Genomic DNA, 19,103 nt, shown 5'->3' with positions numbered 1-19,103 from the left:
GCAGGGGTTTGGAACTAGATAATCTTTAAGGTCCCTTCCAACCCAAACCATTCTATGATGCTATGAATAAAATCACTCCAATGAACTGGATCTCAAAAGGCAAACACAGTACCTGCGAAACCATGCTGAGGAAGCTGCTTTCATGACACATCCTACTGAGAAACAGAAAGACACACTTTTATACTTAAATTGTTTTGCCAAGTAAGAACCTGGTTATATTAACCTAAATGCTTCTCAGAAAGCAGACACGCAGCTTAAAATTCTAGGAAAGCTAAAATATTACACAAACTTGTACTTCACTAACAAATTTAATCTTAGCTGACTAAAAGTTATGGTACTTCAAACTCAGTCAATATCAGAGGGGCTAAAAAACTCATTATGCTAACTAAATGTAGTGCTGCTGTACTAAGTCCTCTCTAAAGCAACAAGCTGTGAGATATCCTAGTTATTTCAAAGAACTCCACTTAGAAGTAGCACAGATTTTGTGGTCAAAAGGAATGACAGTTTCTTCCTCTTGCTGTGAGAGCTCGGAATGAGTTTCTAAAATAAAGTTACCTTTGCTAATAGTGACATTAAGATCTTGCAGCCCCAGTGAAATTCCAGAGAAAGCAGAAATTAATGAAACATCTGCTGCCCATGGCCAGGCATTTCTAAGGAAATGGACTTTATTAAATAATTGGTAACTTGCTTATATTTCTATAGCTTGCTTTAGAAACATTGATTGATTCAAGCAATCCTATAATTTCATTGTCCTATAAACTTGACTGGAGATAAGTAAGGATTTATGTTCATGGATCAATAGCTCCACATTGACAGCAAAAGCCAAAGAATCCTGCCTAGACTAGTCTTGTAGTTGCAGAGCACCATATAAATGTCTGCCTTTGTAACAATACCATGGTAAGAACCAGTAAGTTATAATTTCTTCTGTGAAGTTCAGTTTTTAAACACCATGAAAAATACCTAACCTTCTTTGTTTGATTGAACTCTAGATGGCAAAATCAAGGCTTGAATTCTCCAAATTGTTTTAGTGCTGGACCACAGGTCAAAAGAACTGTGAAAAACTTTATAGAAGCACCTTGTTCTATAGCTTAATTTACTACACCATGTTTATCTACTTCTTGTTCATCCATTAGCACGTGGGATTGACACCAGGACATATAAAGCCCAGGCCTTTTCTGCACTTTCCAAATAGGAAGATGTAGAATGCTGGTTTTCCCCAATTAATGGGGAAATATTTTGAGAGCTCAATAGACTATCTCTAGCTACTACATTCCCCACCTTACCTCTCCAGTTTGTGGTTCAATAATTTTATTGCGGAATCCTTTCAATATGATGCAAAGAGATTTCTTTAGAGAAAGATTACATGCACGCAGCCTCCTTAAAAGCAAGGCAGCCACCTTGGAGGCAATTAACCATAGCACAGAGCTGTGCAATGGCTCCTGGATCACCAGCTAGAGAAAACCTGGCCATTGCATCCTTCAAAATGCCCTAACAGGAGGAGGGGAGTCAAAGAAAAAATAGAAAGGACAAAGGGGAGAAGAGCGGCCAAGAAGAGACAGATCTGACCAACCCGTTGCAGGAGGACAACTGAGGCTATCCGCCCTGCATTCTACTCATGAAAAGAACAAGCGAAAAAAGCTGGATGAACATGCTGCTCAGTACCTCTTTCAAAAGCACCAGATTGCTGATACAGACCTTTAGGGGCCTGTACATACGCCCGGGAGATGGGCTGCCAGAGCCAGGAGGGGGGATGGGATGGGATGGGATGGGATGGGATGGGATGGGATGGGATGGGATGGGATGGGATGGGATGGATGGGATGGATGGGATGGATGGGATGGATGGGATGGATGGGATGGATGGGATGGATGGGATGGATGGGATGGGAGCTGAGGGCAACCCCCATATAGATCAGCTCTCATCAAGGGGTGCAGGCCCATCGGGCTGAACATAGGAGCAAGTAATGGGGCCCATTGGCACAGCAAGGGCTGAGCCAGGACCAGGGGGCACCCAGGGGGTCAAGTCAGCAACTGAAGCCCCAGACCCGACCTTCAATGAGGCTCCTGGGCCCATGGGCAGAGTGTGTAGGTGAAGGGTCTTAGGTGAGGCTAATCAGGACAATTAAGTTCTATTGGTGCCCTCAGGGACCTGACAGGCTCAGTACTAATGCCCAGAACAGGTACAAAGGTAAGGACAGAAACATGGAAGTAGGGTATTTGAAAGAGTAAATTCACTAAAACAATGCATTTATCAATACCCTGTGAAAATTCAAAATGACAAAAGGGGGAAGGCATCAAAAGTCTCAATAACCTTGAACCTCAGATGAGGTAAAGAAGCATTCTTCACGTGAGGCCCACCACTTTTTTTTCAAATATCACATGCTTCCAGAAGAAGCCCCACAGATGTGAATGGAGAACGTCCCCACGGGTTATGGCCTTCAGGCTGACAAGAATGTTAGTATTGGGTCCCATCTGGAACTGTGGGCAGTATCAGCTCTGCCTTTATGCTTTATCTCTAATTGTCTAAAATCAGAGGGATTGCATGCAATTACCCCTCTGAGATTAATAAGATAGCAAAAAGAAAGAGCAGAAGAATGTGCAAGTTATTAGACAATACAAACATGCCAAACCCAGGACAGGCATTACAACTCAGGCACTACCACCATCCAATCTCAGCACAGAAGAGGGAGTAAACTGGCACAAAGGAAAAAGAAAGGTCAAAATCAAGCAAGTTGGGCTAATAATATTGCCACAGTAATGGTTTTCAAACTTCAAGAAGCTCGGAAGCTATTAGTCTACATCCACATGTAGAAAGGGAATATGACTGCAAAGAACCTCAACCTGGCAGTTCAAATTAATCACTGGGGATCAACCCTAGTTCTTTGCAACTCTTTAGTGGCATCCACAAAGCCTCTCTTTAGGCTGCAGAAACATCCCTTCATGGGACATGGGAAGGTCTTGTGGAGAACACTGGGTGTAGGGTTTGGTGATGCTGCTCTGACTCCTGTAGACAGGCAGGGGGAGGTTGGTCCCCTGTTGCCTCTCTTGCCTTTGAAAATGTTCCCCATAATAAATATTTCAAAATGACAACACCTGTAGTGTGAACAATCATGCTGGATATTTCAGGTGGCAGTAAGAACACAAAACGTATGGGACACTGGGACACACAGAGCTGTGGCAGGAAGACATATAACACCAACATACTATGGGGCAAATGCAGAGACAATATAAAGTACATTGAAAAGCCTTTTCTTCACTCATGCCCCTATCCAGGGGATATTCACTGCCTAAATTTATGCATCACATGATGAATAATTCTTGGTAGATCGTGCCAAATATTCCCAAAGGCCTTCTTACCCACATGAAAGAGAGCACAGATAACTAACATGCAAATTGCAGACCCTTACATGCTGCAGAAGTGCACATGTAACATACGGATGGCTTTAATCTAGTTCAGCCTTTTGTGCTCTCCCATTCATCGCTTTTTTGCTGCAGTCCTTTCTGCTGACCAATTGTACATTAATTCACCAAATCAGAGATCCCTTCAGCTCTCTCATTCTCAGCAGATATGTTGTAACACAGACATGCATAACTGATGAGGGGACAAAAAAAAAAAAGTGAAAAAACAAACTTACACAATCACAAAACCAGCATTTCCAAATATCAAGTTCTTACTGCAAGTCTTGGCTTAGTTCAGGTTTTTGCTAAAGCACTAGTTCTTCATTTGTGCAATTGTTACAAATACAGGGTTTACTGGGGGCAAAGATGGTCAAGCCCTCAAAGCAAGGAAAAAAAAAAATGTTCCAAGGCTGTGAAACTCAAAGGAACAGGGCTAAAATACTAATTAAACTATTTAAATTTCTCAATTAAAAAAAAAAAAAAAAACGCATGTTTTTCCTGCAGTCTCATCTGAGAGAAAATCTGAGAGAAAATTTGTTATTTCTGAATGCTTGAGGTTAGCAATACTTGCAAAAGGGCGTGAACCCAATAAGCTGACCTGTTAGCCATGGGAAGAGAGGTTAAGTGGGAGATTAAATAATGTGACATATGAGTTGAAACAGCAAGAAGAACTTAGTCTCAACAAGATTTCAACCCTGCTGGCACTCATGTGAACTCGCTGTCTCAGACTGAAGCGTAGATGGGATCTGAGCCTAAGTTTCACAGTGAGTCCAGCCTCCTACCTCCTTCCTACCTTCTGCTGTCTTCTACCAAGTGGAAGATAAGCACAATCTTAAAGTGTTGCTGGACTAGTGTAAAAATGAAATATGTATCCCTCTCAGTTTCACTGAAATTTAAAAAAACCTAAAAATCCATGGAACAAAAGTTTTAGCCACCATGCTTTATCATTTTACTGGCTGTTGATCAGAGCTAAGGTTCGTGGAAAGCCATGGCTCTGTGACAATAAGAAAGGACCGCTTTGTACTCGCCACAGAGCCTAACGAAGTCTTCAAGCTCCAAGAGTCTTGGGGAATTTTTTTAAACAAATCTTAAAAGTTTCTTTCTACTCTGAACATGCTGCTGCTTTCTCTCCCTTCAGCCAATTAAGTCCAACAAGCCCAAGTGAGCAATTGCAATGATAAATCAGCTCTAGTGTGAGCATGGCCAGCAGCCCTGGCAACTGTCCGCTTTTAACTTCAGCTCTTCTTCCTCACCATCCATTTTAAAGTACTTGCCCAACTCTGATGGCTACACTTACACAGGAACCAAACTGGCACGATGGGATCTCTGACCCAGCAAAGTCCTACAGCCATCAACAAAAATTTAAACTAGGTGCATTGGAAGAGATGCAGCTTAGAGAGCCAGACCTGTCAGAGAGGTACCCCAATGTATGGGGTAATTTCTCCTTAAGAGCCCCTGCCCTGTCTATGGCAGTTCAGACTAACTAGAGATTTCAGCAACTATCCAGATGCATGGCAAAGGAGCTGGGACTACTTCAGACAGCCCAGGGACAGTGGATGTTATGATGAACTGTAATTCATTTACCTTATATTCATAAGCAAAGTGACACATGAACACAAGATGCCAGACGGAGTAAGCTGACTGGAAATGGAGAAGACGAGTTTCAGATGGGACCTATATTTATGCAAGACTAGAAGCTGAGGGCACAAACAGCAGAGACGCCACACAGGACAAAAGCCTCACCATACATTCAATAAAATACAGTTTCTTCCAGTCACCTTTACCTTGGTTTCCCTTGGCCAAGTCTGTAAAGCAGTGAAGCATCGAACAAGGAAAGCAAGTGCTGAGAGAGGCCTTTGCAGATACACACGGGTATCTTAATGGTGTAGCAAGGAATGGCATTTTTGTAAGTCTAGCGCAGGTAGATACACTCTGTCCCTGTGTGATGCTTTCAGCTCTCTGGATGGAGAGCACCAACTCGAAGGGTAAAATATTGTTTTTCTCTTAGTATATGTAACTCCAATTAACCTTATTGGAGCATTGTGAGTACACTGAGAAGATAACACTCCTTAAATGTGCAGTTACAGCTGTATTGTAAATGCAACATTACACACTTTCTATTATGGTTCAAGACCGCTACGCTCTTCAAGGCTGTTATAAACCTCAGAAAACAGGGGTTTATAATGGAAACACTGAAACATTCAACTCTAAAAGCCCTGGCAGAGAGGAAATATAGCTATAAATTCAGGTTCTGTTTTCCAGCATATACATTGACAAGGTATGAATAATATGTATTTCTACACTTGGAACATACAGATGTACACATTGCTCACGGTAACCTTTGCTGTAAAAGTGGAGGATGGAAAAGAGCTCAAACTAGAAAGAGCAACCTTTTGTCTTGGCTTTTACAGAGTTACTGCAATTGCAATAATGACATAAAAACAGCAATTGAAATTTAGTAGCCTGCACACCGGGGTTGGATCCTGAATGCACTTTTTTTTTTAAAGGGTGGGTTATGTTTCTATGGCCAGCAAGAAAAAGACATGACACTCCACCCCCCTTCAGCCTCTTCTATTTTTTTTTTTAAAAAGTATTGGCTCTTTGATTACTGAGCAAATGACATAGCAAATCAACTTGCTATCCATAGCAAAAATGGATATTCTCTAGATATTCTCTAGATATTGTCTTCAATATATATAATCTGGTCCTCAGCTTCTTAACACTACCAAGGAGCAAAATTTCAACTAGCAATTACTGGACTTGCAAATGTAAAAAGACCTCAATCTGTTTGGCAAGAGAAAGATGGACAGGCAACTGTACTATCATTGGGGCTATGGCATTTGGGAATTTCTTCAGATATTAATAGCAATGGCAGAGGTGGGTCAATATAATCCCATTAACCACATCATGCTGTTTGACTTCTGATATGTATGAGGAAAGAAAAACAAAACCAATACAATTGCTTTTGGGGAGGTACATTAATGTTGGGTAAACGGGAAAATCCATGCCTGTTTTAGACATTGCAGCCTGACTGGCAGATGGGGAAAGGTGGAGTAGGGAGGTCCATGCATTTTGCTGGCACAACCCTCATCTCCAGGATGGAGGGGTGAGAGGCACCTGCTGCCGCTGCTGCTGCCCACAACAGGAGGTACCACCACCACCATCCTCCTCCTTGGGCACCTGCCCTGCCCCAGGGTTTCAGTGGCATCCCCGGCCATGCCACTGCTCTGGAGACAGAGCTGCCAGTCCTACAGTGGCTCTCATCACCTGGGTTAAGCTGGCGTACGTGGTGTCAGCATACAGGGAAATATCCAAAACTCAGCAAGGCTGCACGCAGATACGGTCCCTGGTTTTCGTATTAGTGATGCTCACATTTGGGAAAGTTTCTTGAATGTGTAGGGAATGCTTTCAGAATCAGGTGCCCCCACAAATTATTTTCTATTACATACATATTACCAGTGTCACTAACGTTGTAAACACCGAGAACATCAGATACACCAGAAGTCTATGAGGTGTATGAAAAACTTCCCATGAAAAGCAGCCCACCAGCCCTCCCCATTAGAGCTGATGGTTTTTTTAATGTAATGGATTAGATGGCATAAAGTTTAGCACTTCTTACCAACATCTCTAACATTAGCTATAGCATCCCCATTTTAGATGTATATCCCCTCCTCGTGGGTAACCATTCGAGGGCACTGTATTTAATGTTTCTGCATGTTTGATTCATGACAGACACACGCTCATTAGCTTCCTGCTTTCCGCCTTTTTGTCGACAGCAGCCCTGGTGCCCAGGGTGCACAAACCCAACACGCCCAAAAGCTGTACCTTGATGTTGACCCAGAGGTGCTAAGTCTCTGAGCAGGAAGGGAATTGCCTCATTGTCCAGACCTGTTCAGCATTTGACAGCACCTGTGGAGATTAACAACAAAGCTACTTTATTACCATTAAAAGGGCAACGCAATTCCCAGCAGAACTGAGAACTGCCTTTCGCATCTTCTCTTGGGTGAGACCTTTACTAGGACTGACCACTGTCTTTTCTTCCACGTTTTTCATCGGTAGCCTTAGCTAAAAACTCCCACTCTGCTCCTGCAGTCTTCAGCGTGCCCCCTGCTTGCTGTCCCATCCCAGAAGTAGTAGCTAAGAACAAGTGTCACTGGCCATAAGCAGTGCGTACAGCGAATCTGCAGTCTTCAGCATAATTAGTAAATTATTTGTAGGAAAGGACCATCAGGGTGTAACTGTCATTGAACCCATTCCCTGTGCGTTGGGGATCACCATCTGATGTATGGTCAGCTCTGGAAGGCCTGCAGAGCATCCTTGTGCAAAGTACTTCCCAAAACTCACTGGCAAATTTACACTCAGGTGTAAGGACCAACAGCAAGGCTGGAGTAGTTTCCCAGGCACCTACTTGTCAGAGGATCACAGCCCAAATGTTCAGGAGTGTTTTACCTGACCCACGAAGCACACAAAGCTGTTTCTCCTCCCTGCGCTGACTGCCGCTCTGTTTTATTAAGCAGCAGGACAAAACCGAAGCGTTTCCAAGGTTTTTCACTGTAGTGATCTGCACAGCCTGAGACTTTCAGTTGCCTCCAGTTCAGCAAACACTGGAACAAGGAAACGTACGCAGGCAAAGGCCGTTGCAGCCACTTATGCAAAACTTGTATTTGGCTATTTCTCTCTGCTAAGACCTAGAAAGTCAAGTTAAGAGGGGCAAAAAAAAAAAAAGGAACTGAAAAAGCAAGCCTAAATTCAGCAAGAAGCTGGAGGTTATAAGACCCTTATTCACTAGAGAAAGATTTCCAGTCCCTGTAGGGAGTGGGATTCCCTCCCCCACCTTCTTCTAAGACCAAACGATTACTTATTCCCACTGACCCTTCAATAAAGGAGCCAACAGCCACTCTTCTAACCTCAGCTGCAAGGGAGATGCCATCCCCACACGGTCGGACGTTTCCACACGCCAACCCAAACCCAGGCGACTTACCCAACCATGTGCCACGGGAACGAGATGGCAAAACCTCCCAGCCAAAAGCAGGAGGCAAGGAGGGCTGGGGAGGGGGGGCGCAGGGGCAATAGGATTTACAGCCCCCCCCCCCCCTCCGCCAACTCCACAGCAAGTACGAGGAGGTCCTTACCTTCACATTTCTCCCAGGCCTCCTGCACCGGTTCCTGGTTAGGCTGCCAGCAGGCAGCTGCCCTGCAACACCCCAAGGGGAGCGGTGGAGGAGAGCGGAGTCACCGCTGCCTCCCACGAAACAGACAGGTGCTTGGAAGGCGGCCCTGGGCCCAGCAGCGCGGCGGGGGCAGCGGGACTACAACTCCCAGAAGGCTCCGCGCCTCCCTGCCCTTCTGCCCCAAGCCTGCCCCTCGCCGCGGGCTCTGGGGGTTGTAGTTCCTCCGGGGCAGCACCACACACTGCCCCACCCCCCTACTCCACACCCCACCCCCGCCCCCCTACGCGGTCCTGCCTTTGCTGGGAAGGGAGGCTTTGCGTGGCTGCAAAGGAAACCGACACTCTGAAACCCGTTAATTTGGGTTTTTTTAGGCATATATATAAAAAAGTATGTCCACATAAAAAAAGCAAATATTTTTGTCTACCATAAGGGAAAATGGGGAGTTAGTGTACTTGCTCGTCCTGATTCTGGTGAGGGTTTTGATTTGCTGGGAAGGGAAGGGGAAAAAAGTGAAAAAAAAGGCTTGCAACAAAGTATTGCCAGATAACTTTGCAAAATCAGATGGGAAAAACTTAAATGTTCCCATACGCTAATTAGTTAATGACTAGCCTCAAGCCTACGAACGTGCCCGTACTTAACTGTATCCTCCACTGAAGTGAATGCAATTGAATCTCATACTCCAGTTGTTCCAGAAACTCGAGGCCTCTAGAAATTATAAGCATGGCTTAGTAATGGTGAGATTTTAGAAGTAATTAAGGGCTTATCCACATTGGGAGTTGCTGCAGAGCAGCTTCGCTTGCATAACTCCCCTCTGCTGTGCTGGACATGTATTTTGCACTAATACTGCTTTATTCTGAATTAGTTTGCACCATTCGGGCTTTCAATTCACAAGCTACTTTCGCCTGAATTGATGGACTTGCGCAAGGTGAGCCTAAACTGCATGTTCCGTTTCTACCTTGTGTTTGAGCCTCTATTTAGGCGTCTCTTCCCAAAAGTTAGGCATTTCTTTTGAAAACTAAAGGTGAAGTTACTCACACAGTTGCTGCTGTCCTGAATTATGGAGATCAATAGGAACACTAAATGCCACAAGAACCACAAAAAATCCTTTCAGAGCATGGCCCTATTTGCCTAACTGGGAATGTTTGGTTTTCTAACACTGACAGGGAGGCTGTGCAGAGAAGAGAAAGCTCTTCTCTCACAAGTAAAATCACATCTTAGTAATTAGTCCTTGTGGGTCGCAAGTTATAATGAAACTCATGGAGAACACAAAATTCGTAATCTGTCCAGAGTATAGTCAAAGTCTTAAAGTTTTGCCCAAATTTTATTAATTGCATATGCATCAAAAATGCGAACAATGTTAATGTACAACGAGCCAGAGTTCTTCCAATACCAGTTGGTATTAAGCCCATGGATATACAAACAGCTCCCATTTACCTGAAGTGAAGAAGAGGAAGAGAAAAGGTCCTAGATAACAGAAAATAATAATGTGTGCATGATGAGGTTTTAGTGCACAGACAGGTAGTACCCATGAAGATTTCTTACCTTCTACACAGCACCATGCCACAGCCAGCTGTGTGCACTCATATGGCAATGTTCCTAAATGAAGAAGACTTCCCAGAGCTTAGGACATGATGCAGAGGCAGACGCAGAGTCCTGCCCTAACTGCAAAGGACCCACGCTGCTCCGTGGCTTGTAGCTCTGAGACACAGCCCAGCTCTGCACGGGACCAGTGGGCTGCTGCAGGACTTCTTCACTCCATTCAAACTGTTGAACTGCTTCTGGACTCTGTCTGGCCCAGGGAAGGGTTTAGCTCCTTTGCAAGGCACTACAGCTCATCTTGTACTTCTAGAACAAGCTGGCAGCGCATGAATAGTATACTTCAGCCATAACCTGGATAAGCCTTTCAGGATAATTGAGATTCTACAGTATGTGATTTTCAAAAGTAAGTTTTGGTAGACTTGCTAGAAAAATGTGAATTTTGACCTAGCACTTTTCATGCCAAGATTTCTGAATAATCTTTTTTAATGCAGGTTTAGAAAAGAAAGAAAAAAAAAAAAAAAGAAAAAGGAAAAAGTATGTTCTTTCGACTTCTTTTGACTTCAGTTCAAGTTCAATTGATAGAAGATCTATTAATCACCAGAATGCAATTTATATCGAGAATCCCTGTATTAAAGCAGAGACACAGAAGAGCCGGAATGGATTGCTTCCCAAGATCCTGTGGCATTAAGAATAGAACTATGTTTGTTTTCTTTTTTGTTCTGAACTCTGTAGCATTTCGTTGACTGAGGCAGTAGCTCTTACTGAAAATGAGCTGTAAGAGAACTGCTTTGTGAACACACAGGATTATTACCTATTCCTACAGGTATTTTGTTAGTTCCTGACTCTGTAAAGACTCGCATAACTAAATACACCATGAATAAGTCCATTGAAATTGCTAAGGTCTGCTTAATGTTTTCATCTTCCTATTTCCCAGAACAACAATTGTCTCAGTCATCTATTATTTGCAAGAATTCATAGATAAAATCAGAATGAAGAGGAAGAATGGATAATATAGCACCAGACCCTCCTATTGTTTCGTTGGAGTAGGGAAATCCACTGGTGAGACTAAACTTTCTGTAAACATCGATCAGACACTGGATGCCCTTCTTCCCTCCCCAAGGGGCCAACTGACGTGTGGAACCTCAGCCCACTGCATTCACCTGACCGCCTCTAAAGTGGAGCTGAAAGAGATGCCATCTGTAAGGACCACAGGAGAATGAACATGATTCTTTTCCCATATGGAAAAGAGAAGCAACATCCAGGTGCAGATGATTTCCCAATAGCAGAAGGCAGGACAAGAGCAAAAAGCATTTAATGCCAATGGTGCCAGAACTAAAAAATCCCACTGCCTTTCACAGGGTAGCTTTCTTAAACCAGTCTGCATCCCCTTGCACAGAGAAGAGTGAGTCAAGTTTGTAATGCCATTCGGCCTCATGCACAGCAAAGCTTCCCATGTTGCTTCCATATTTTGAAAAGACCAGAGCTTTCCTCAGCACGTTCTCTTGAACACCTAGTAGGCAAGGGAAAAGTGGAGGTAAAGCCAAAACAATAACCTTGCGAAGTGCTGAGCAGCAAACCAGAAAGCCAAAGTGCTCCTGTTTCCTCTGGATACCTTTCACAGCTGCACCTTGGTTTCCTGGGCACTGGCTGAGACAGGAGCTGATGCTGCCATCTCAGCCCATCCCCAGCAGTACCCCACTCTGCCATGCAGCCTCGGGGGATCTGCAGGGCATTTGCACTGCGGCTTGACTGACCACAAGTGAGCAGTAAAATCAGGTTCCCACTGAGTAGATCAGATGGCAAATACACAGTATGCACAATACTTAATTTGCCCCTTTGTAACCTTGATGGCATGTTAGAAGCAAAAGTAGAGGGAAGCTCATGGGAGGGCAGTTCCTCATCCTGTAATCCAAGAGAAAGGGTTGTTCTCCCTTCTCTGCTCAGCGAAGGCTCTGGTCTTCCCACCCTTGGCCCTTGTGGCAGGTGAAATGAGACCATGGAGGGCATCTGGGCTGGGGAAGCTGCAGGAAGAGCTGGATCCCGGCAGGCATTTTCCTTGCCAGCAGATGGAGCAGGGCTGGCATAGGAAGAGCGAGCTGTAGGAGCGGGAAGGCCTCCTGCCTCCAGCCATGCCTGTCCCTCTCCCAGAAGAAGCTTTTCCTGCCCTGCCCCTGCCCTGGAGGGGTCTCACCTGTCTTGCAGGAAATCTTTCTCCTTTCCTTCACTGGCTGGAGGATCCATCCCAAAGTTCTCCAGAGGTGAAGGTAAACCTTTCCCAGGGCTGTCTCCTTGCACTGGTGCCTGCAGAAAGCTAAATATGGCAAGGAGGTTTGATGAGTGTAAAAGCATTTATCACAGAATCACAGAATGTTAGGGGTTGGAAGGGACCTCGAAAGATCATCTAGTCCAACCCCCCTGCCAGAACAGGACCACCTAGAGTAGATCACACAGGACCGCATCCAGGCGGGTTTTGAATGTCTCCAGAGAAGAAAACTCCCTGCTTCTCTACTGGTGCGTGTATGTCTGTGCTCACATGTCCATAGACATCAACCCACCCTTTTGCTGTTTGACCATGGACTACCTTGAGTAGATGGAGACCTCCACATGCCTGTGTCCACCTTCCATTTCTCCTAAACTGTTTCAGTGTCATTGTAGTGGCCAGCTAGGTTATTCCCCATTCTTATTTCTGTTTCTGCTGAGTTTAAGCCACGATCAACATAAAAGATGGATATGTTTTTGTCAAGTCAACAAATTAAACCTACTGAGCTAAGAATGGCCAGATTCTCTGAAATATGAGAGACAGAGGTGGAAATGGAGATGAAGTACTCTTTTCCTGTTTAGCGTTGGACACAGGAACGAATGGAAAAATAATGTGTGGCCTTCTCCCTCCTGCCTTCTTGCCTTAGGGCCCCTCTCCAAAACTGATTCCTCCTTAACATCCATTTCTTCACTCCTTTCACTTGCTTTTTTGGTGATATTGTGAGACACAGATCCTTCTGTGCTCCCACTCATCCTATATGTGTCAAACTTTGAAAGTCAGAGATAACAGTCTTCCCTTGATAAGCACACAGCAGTGTGTTGGTCCTATCATGGGATTGCTGCGGATGCGGATAACACAGCGGGTGAAGGTGAGGAGAGTACTGACCACTGCATTTTCATCTGCCAATTTAAAGAGGGACATGTCAGACCCCAGCACTCTGTGCTGTCTCAGTGGGTCAGTTCTGCACAGGTAACTCCTCCACAGGCAGCAAGCCTCCTCGTGGCAAAGCTGCTCATGAAATTAGGCAGTCCAGGGCACGAGAAGTGACAGCAGGCTCCGATACCTCCTCAGTGGGAAGCACTGAGTGGGCATTATACTCAGCCAGTGGATAATACAGATGCAGTGCTGCTGATGCGGGCACGGTTCAATGCAAATGTAAAGACAGGTTATCCTATGAGTAATGTGTTGTGCTGTGTGGGATACAACAAACTATACAGAACTGTACTGTCTTGTTTGCAGATGGAGACATTTGCAGGTAACTCCAATATTTACTGCACATTCTTCCCTCTTTTGCCTTCTGGTTTTCATTATTCCGCTCTTCTTTCTCAAAGGAGTGGGAATATTTTCTTTTTTATTATTTTTAAAAAGCAGCTATTTTGTTTATATCATATATATGATCTTCACTGTCATGAATTAAGACATCACATGGTTTTATGCCCACAGGGGCAAATACAAGCTTTATAAATGGAAAAGTACATCAGTATCTCATTTGCTTAATAATAGTCTACATATTTGAAGGCAAAAGGTAGTTGTGTAGCCCTAGTATGTTCCAGAACTGCCATACTGCTGTCACTTGTTTCAACCTGTTGTAGAAAAAATAGAGATGATCAAAAATCCTAAAGCTCTTACCTGAGAAAGGACAGCAAGAAATCAGCACAATTTGAGCACTCTCTTACAGTTTTTTAGGGGCAGAAAGAGATTCTGCTGCAGAAAATGCCTTTGACATAGATGTTTGAGTGATCTGCTACATAGACAGTAAGGAATAGCATTTTATAAGCTTTTTATGGGGTATTAAAAATCCAAAGTGGCCAAGTTTTCTAATGGAAAAGGCAAAATATTTCAGGGTTTGAACAGAGCCACCATCTGCATTGGAGCAACCCCAGACTAAATGACTGTGAGTATGCATGTGTGTGTGTGTTTCAGAGGGACGTTCTTTGCTTCAGTTCCATTATAATTCCTTTAAATATTTATTACTGAAATGTAAATTCTGCTGAAAACTGAGGCCTTTGCTTTGGAAAAACCAGACCATCACCTACCACGGGTGTTGTCACTCAGTGGAATATCCAAGTCCTTTTTGGAGAAACAAAAGGATTCGGTTATATAAACAAGTCACTGCATTGAATTATAAAAGGCGGGGGGGGGACACGGACGTGGAGAAAGAACAAAAACCTGCTGACTGCTGGTTGAACTACTCCTTGGCTATGTGTAAACTGAAGTTCTGCAAATCTAGCAAGAAGCAGAAGCAATATTACAATGAATTGGTTACAAATAGTGGAAATAGTCCAGCAAGCAGTTTTAGAATATGCAGCCCTAAAGGAAGGCTTTGTTTTCAGATTGGTTTGTCTTTATTTTGAATGTAAAACATTAGTAAGCTTCTTAAGGAGATTGGGGATGGGAGAAAACATTGGCTGATCACCTTAAAGCCCAGGAAAATAAAAAAAGTTCTCAAGTTGCTGGATGGAATAACAAACTAGAATGGGTTTATACTTCTTACATTGCTATGAAAGCTTTACCTCTTGATCATTTCCAGACACTAGAAGGTTATTAAAAATCCACAAAGGGAAAAGAAATTCTACATTCATATGAGCTTTAAAACTTAAAAACTGTAACACAGAGTAAACCTGTAATGTGAAAAGTATTGTTCATCAAAAAGAGGGACCAAGGACCAGTCTAGCACTACCAACAACTGGGAAAGGATTTATCACATAATCTTTGGGTTTACATTTTATTCTGGAGGGTCAAAACTGGTGTGGATAGTACCAATGCTTAGGCTGAGGTATTTGTAACACTTTAAAACCCACTGTCATTTCAAGGATATAAATAGGCTTGGAAAAATCAGATTATTGGAAGGATTAAATTGGGATCAGTGTCAGTAATAATCTATTCCTTTGTGGTGACACCAATTGAAAGAGGGAAAGTTTGGGGGAGGGGAGTAATGCTGTACAACACTGCCTATGGGCTGTGTGGGAATGGGAATACAAACGAGGGGAAGGAGGGTTAAACAGCACAGCCCCCATGTGCCTGGTAGGCAGGGCAAGCATAAGACACAGAAATCCTCCTTAGAAATAGCACTGGCCAAAGACCCTGTCTCACTACAGGCCAGTTACAGTGATGGCATGTCAAAATATGCTAGTTCTTCTATTTTATTAAATTTATAAAGTCTGTCTGTGTGCTGTGTTGCCCGACTTCCAGCCCCACTACCCAGCGTGCTTGAAGAGCCACAAAATCATAAAGGGATTTTTGCCTTATTTCCTTTTTTAAGGCCACGTGGCCTGAATCTTCTCCCTACAGTGTCACTCCCTTTATCTCCTCACTGGGCTGGAAAAAAGGCAGCACATGCCTGACTGTAATGTCCCCAGGGTCTCTGGAGCATCCCAGGCTAAGAAATGTAGTGTGGTCCCCAAGCACCAACTATTCTGTCTCCAGCTCAGCTCATGGCACTACAGTTCGCCCAGCTAGCCCTCACTCAGCTGGTCCGTGACTGAAATCCATGCAGGTGTTGCCTGAGAGCTAAGCGACAAGCAGCTGATCTGGGCTCTTTATCATTGCCCAAAATACATTTCTACAAGTAAGATCAAATTTATTCGGCTCTCTTCGATCCGGAATGATTTTGATAGTCGTGACTTTAATTTGGTGATAAATTTCCTGCTGAATTTTCTTTCATCCAGAAACATGAGAGAGCAGAGTACAGAAGGTTCCCTGTGATACTGAACAAAGAAAGCATATTTAGACTTGTTTCCCATCTTTTTGGAAGAAAGTTAAAGGCTGGGTTTTCAGTTCAGGAGCTCTATAAGTGAGATCCTACTTCCCTGACAAGCTATTTTCTACTTATCTACTTGCCCCAATTTCACCTGCCACCAGCTTTGCTGTTTAACGGGATAGAATGTCCCTCTAGGAAGGGACTAGGAACCATCTTCTTTATCTGAGTCCAAGGGAGATTTGTCATTGGCAGCTGTTGGCTTTTGGGATGTGCCACAAGGACTATCCTTTTTACAGCTTTTGCTTAATAAGAAGAATGAAGAGATGGTAATGTGTGCTTACAGCCCAGAAAGCCAATCACACCTGGGTTGCATCAAGAAAAGCATGACCAGCAGGTTGAGGGAGGTGATTCTGCCCCTCTGCTCCACTCTGGTGAGACCCCACCTGCAGTGCTGTGTCCAGCTCTGGGGCCCTCAGCACAAGAAAGACATGGAGCTGCTTGAGCGGGTCCAGAGGAGGGCCACAAAGATGCTCAGGGGGCTGGAGCACCTCCCCTGTGAGGACAGGCTGAGAGAGCTGGGGTTGTTCAGCCTGGAGAAGAGAAGGCTCCAGGAAGACCTTATAGCTGCCTTCCAGTGCTTAAAGGGGGCCTGCAGGGAAGGTGGGGAGGGACTCTTGATCAGGGAGGGTAGTGATGGGACGAGGGGTAACTGTTTCAAACTAAAGGAAGGTAAATTTGGACTAGATATACAGAAGAAATTTTTTACACTGAGGGTGGTGAAACACTGGAACAGGCTGCCCAGAGAGGCGGTAGAAGCCCCATCCCTAGAAACATTCATGGTCAGGTTGGATGGGGCTCTGAGCAACCTGGTCTAGTGGAAGACATCCCTGCTTATTGCAGAGGGGTTGGACTAGATGACCTTTAAAGGTCTCTTCCAACCCAAACTATTCTATGGGGAAGAAGGGTATCTCATTGGATAGAGGTCTTTTATTCTTCTGCTGGCTGGCTGAGTAGATGGTGCTGGGATACTGGTGGTAGTGTAGCTCAGGGCTTTGAGCACATTTCAGTAAATACACCTGACTGTAAGCAAGGTAGTGGTGAGAAGGAAGGACTGCAATTTTCCTTGGAATATTTATATTAACACTTCTAATAACTACCTCACTTATACTGCCCAATGACTGGAGCAAAAATAACAGGGTAAGCAATTCCCAGGACTGTCCTCAGGTGCTTTCCCAAAAGTTTACTTTCACTCTGTACTAAATGAATTATTTGGTTTTTTACAGTTGAAGGAACAAAGGTAGATATCTGGATTTGTGCGTTTATAGCTCTGCCTCTTCAGTGGCTTTCTCAGCAGAAGCTCATGGCTCTTTTTCCATTTCCGATTGGTTTTGTTGTTGATTTTTTTTTCCTAAATATGTATTTAAATTTCTTCCCCTATTTCTTTAGACACAAAACACAAATCTCCGCATTTACAAAAAATCTCAGGCACTTTTGTTTTCCTTCTGTCTTTCAGTCCTGCTTCTGCTTTCCATTTTTACTTCTGCTAAGTTAATTAGTAATTTATAATTATTTCCCCTTTTATTTATGTAGGCATGTATTTTCCCTGGGAAGCTGCTGCCTGGTCCTTGGCAGTCAGTGTAATGTGACTCCAGCCCTGCTTGTTCTCTGCAAAGCTATAGGCGTCACGGAGCAGCCCTCAGCAATCGAGGAGTAGGATCGCTGGCTCGTTTGGCCCTGGGTGCTGGGTGCCCACTCATTGTCCACCTGGAGCACCACAGCATCTGGTGATGCGTGCTTACCCGGACAGAGCTTGCCCTTGGATGGGTTATGAGGCCAGAAGCCAGCGTGGGGGGCAAAGCAGGAACGGCACAAGCGACTCGTGATGGCGAGGAAGGTGAGGGCGTCCCCGCGTCGCAGGCTCCATCCCTTCACCTCCCTCTGCTGCCACTCTTCTGTTGGGGAAAGCAAGCTGGCAGCAATGGCACTGCCTGCTTCAAAGGGCTCCTGCTAAGCACGTCACTGCTGTTTGTGTAATGGGATGAAAGTCTTGAGTGAGTGGTGATACATAAAGGAAAAGTCTTAGAATAATTACTGATCCTCACAGCTTTTCATTACAGAAAATTTGAGGGTAAGGAAATAGCTGTAAGGGTAAGCAGGAGATAAATCTCGGTTCGTGGCACCTTCCTTATTCATGCATTTCCAGCATATCCCAGGGTTGCTGTCCCATAGGCAGGGCTTACCATGGGTGCAATCCCTTTCTTCTGAATTTTGAAGTAATTTCCAGCTTTCTCTTTGGATAGCATTAGAACCAACAGAGCTGATCAAAAAGTAGGGGTAAAAATCTTCACAGATACTTCATTTCAACTTTCTTCCTATTCTTTTTTTTTTTTTTTTTTTAATTTCAGATGTTTTAAAAAAGTATTTCAAACACTTTTCTTGAGGTTGCGAGCAAATTTCCCTCTGCTCTCTCATAATCAGGTAATAATAGAAACAACATATGTCCCCTTCTATATCCACATGAAAGAAGTTTATGCCTGTCCCACTTAGGAATGAGCTGCTACTGTGACCTGCATTTTTTTTCATCTCATCTCCACTTTCTTGTGGGATCATTTTAATTTCTCTGTAGTGGTAGAAAGGGAGTCCCAGGCATGCATTTTTCTCAGAATCAGGCTGAGACTTGGTCTCTGGCCACAGCTATCAGTCAAGTTGGTTAGGGGCTCTAGTTTGAGCAGCAAACTGTCTCTTTAGTACTGGCAGCCAGAAGAAATTCTTCACATTAACGCCAGCCAGGACCCAGCAGCTCTCTACTCACTTCTATGCAGCTCCTGGTCCAAAGAGTTCAAAGCTTTCCATGCTTTCTGGGACACCTTCTGTGACCATGCACAGACTGGGAAGCAGCACCTGGTTTGATTTCAGCTCTCCCAGTTTCGCCAGTTTGCTGGGTTTTGGAAAACATCCTATGGAAAACAGTTCAGCAGCAGCTGGCATGCACACCTACAGGCAAAGCAGACCCAGGCTGCTGTGGGCTCTGCTCC

Source organism: Leptosomus discolor, chromosome 1 (genome assembly GCF_034619465.1).
Source record: "Leptosomus discolor isolate bLepDis1 chromosome 1, bLepDis1.hap2, whole genome shotgun sequence".
NCBI classification, from domain to species: Eukaryota; Metazoa; Chordata; class Aves; order Leptosomiformes; family Leptosomidae; genus Leptosomus; species Leptosomus discolor.
Note: the sequence above shows the minus strand (reverse complement) of the source record.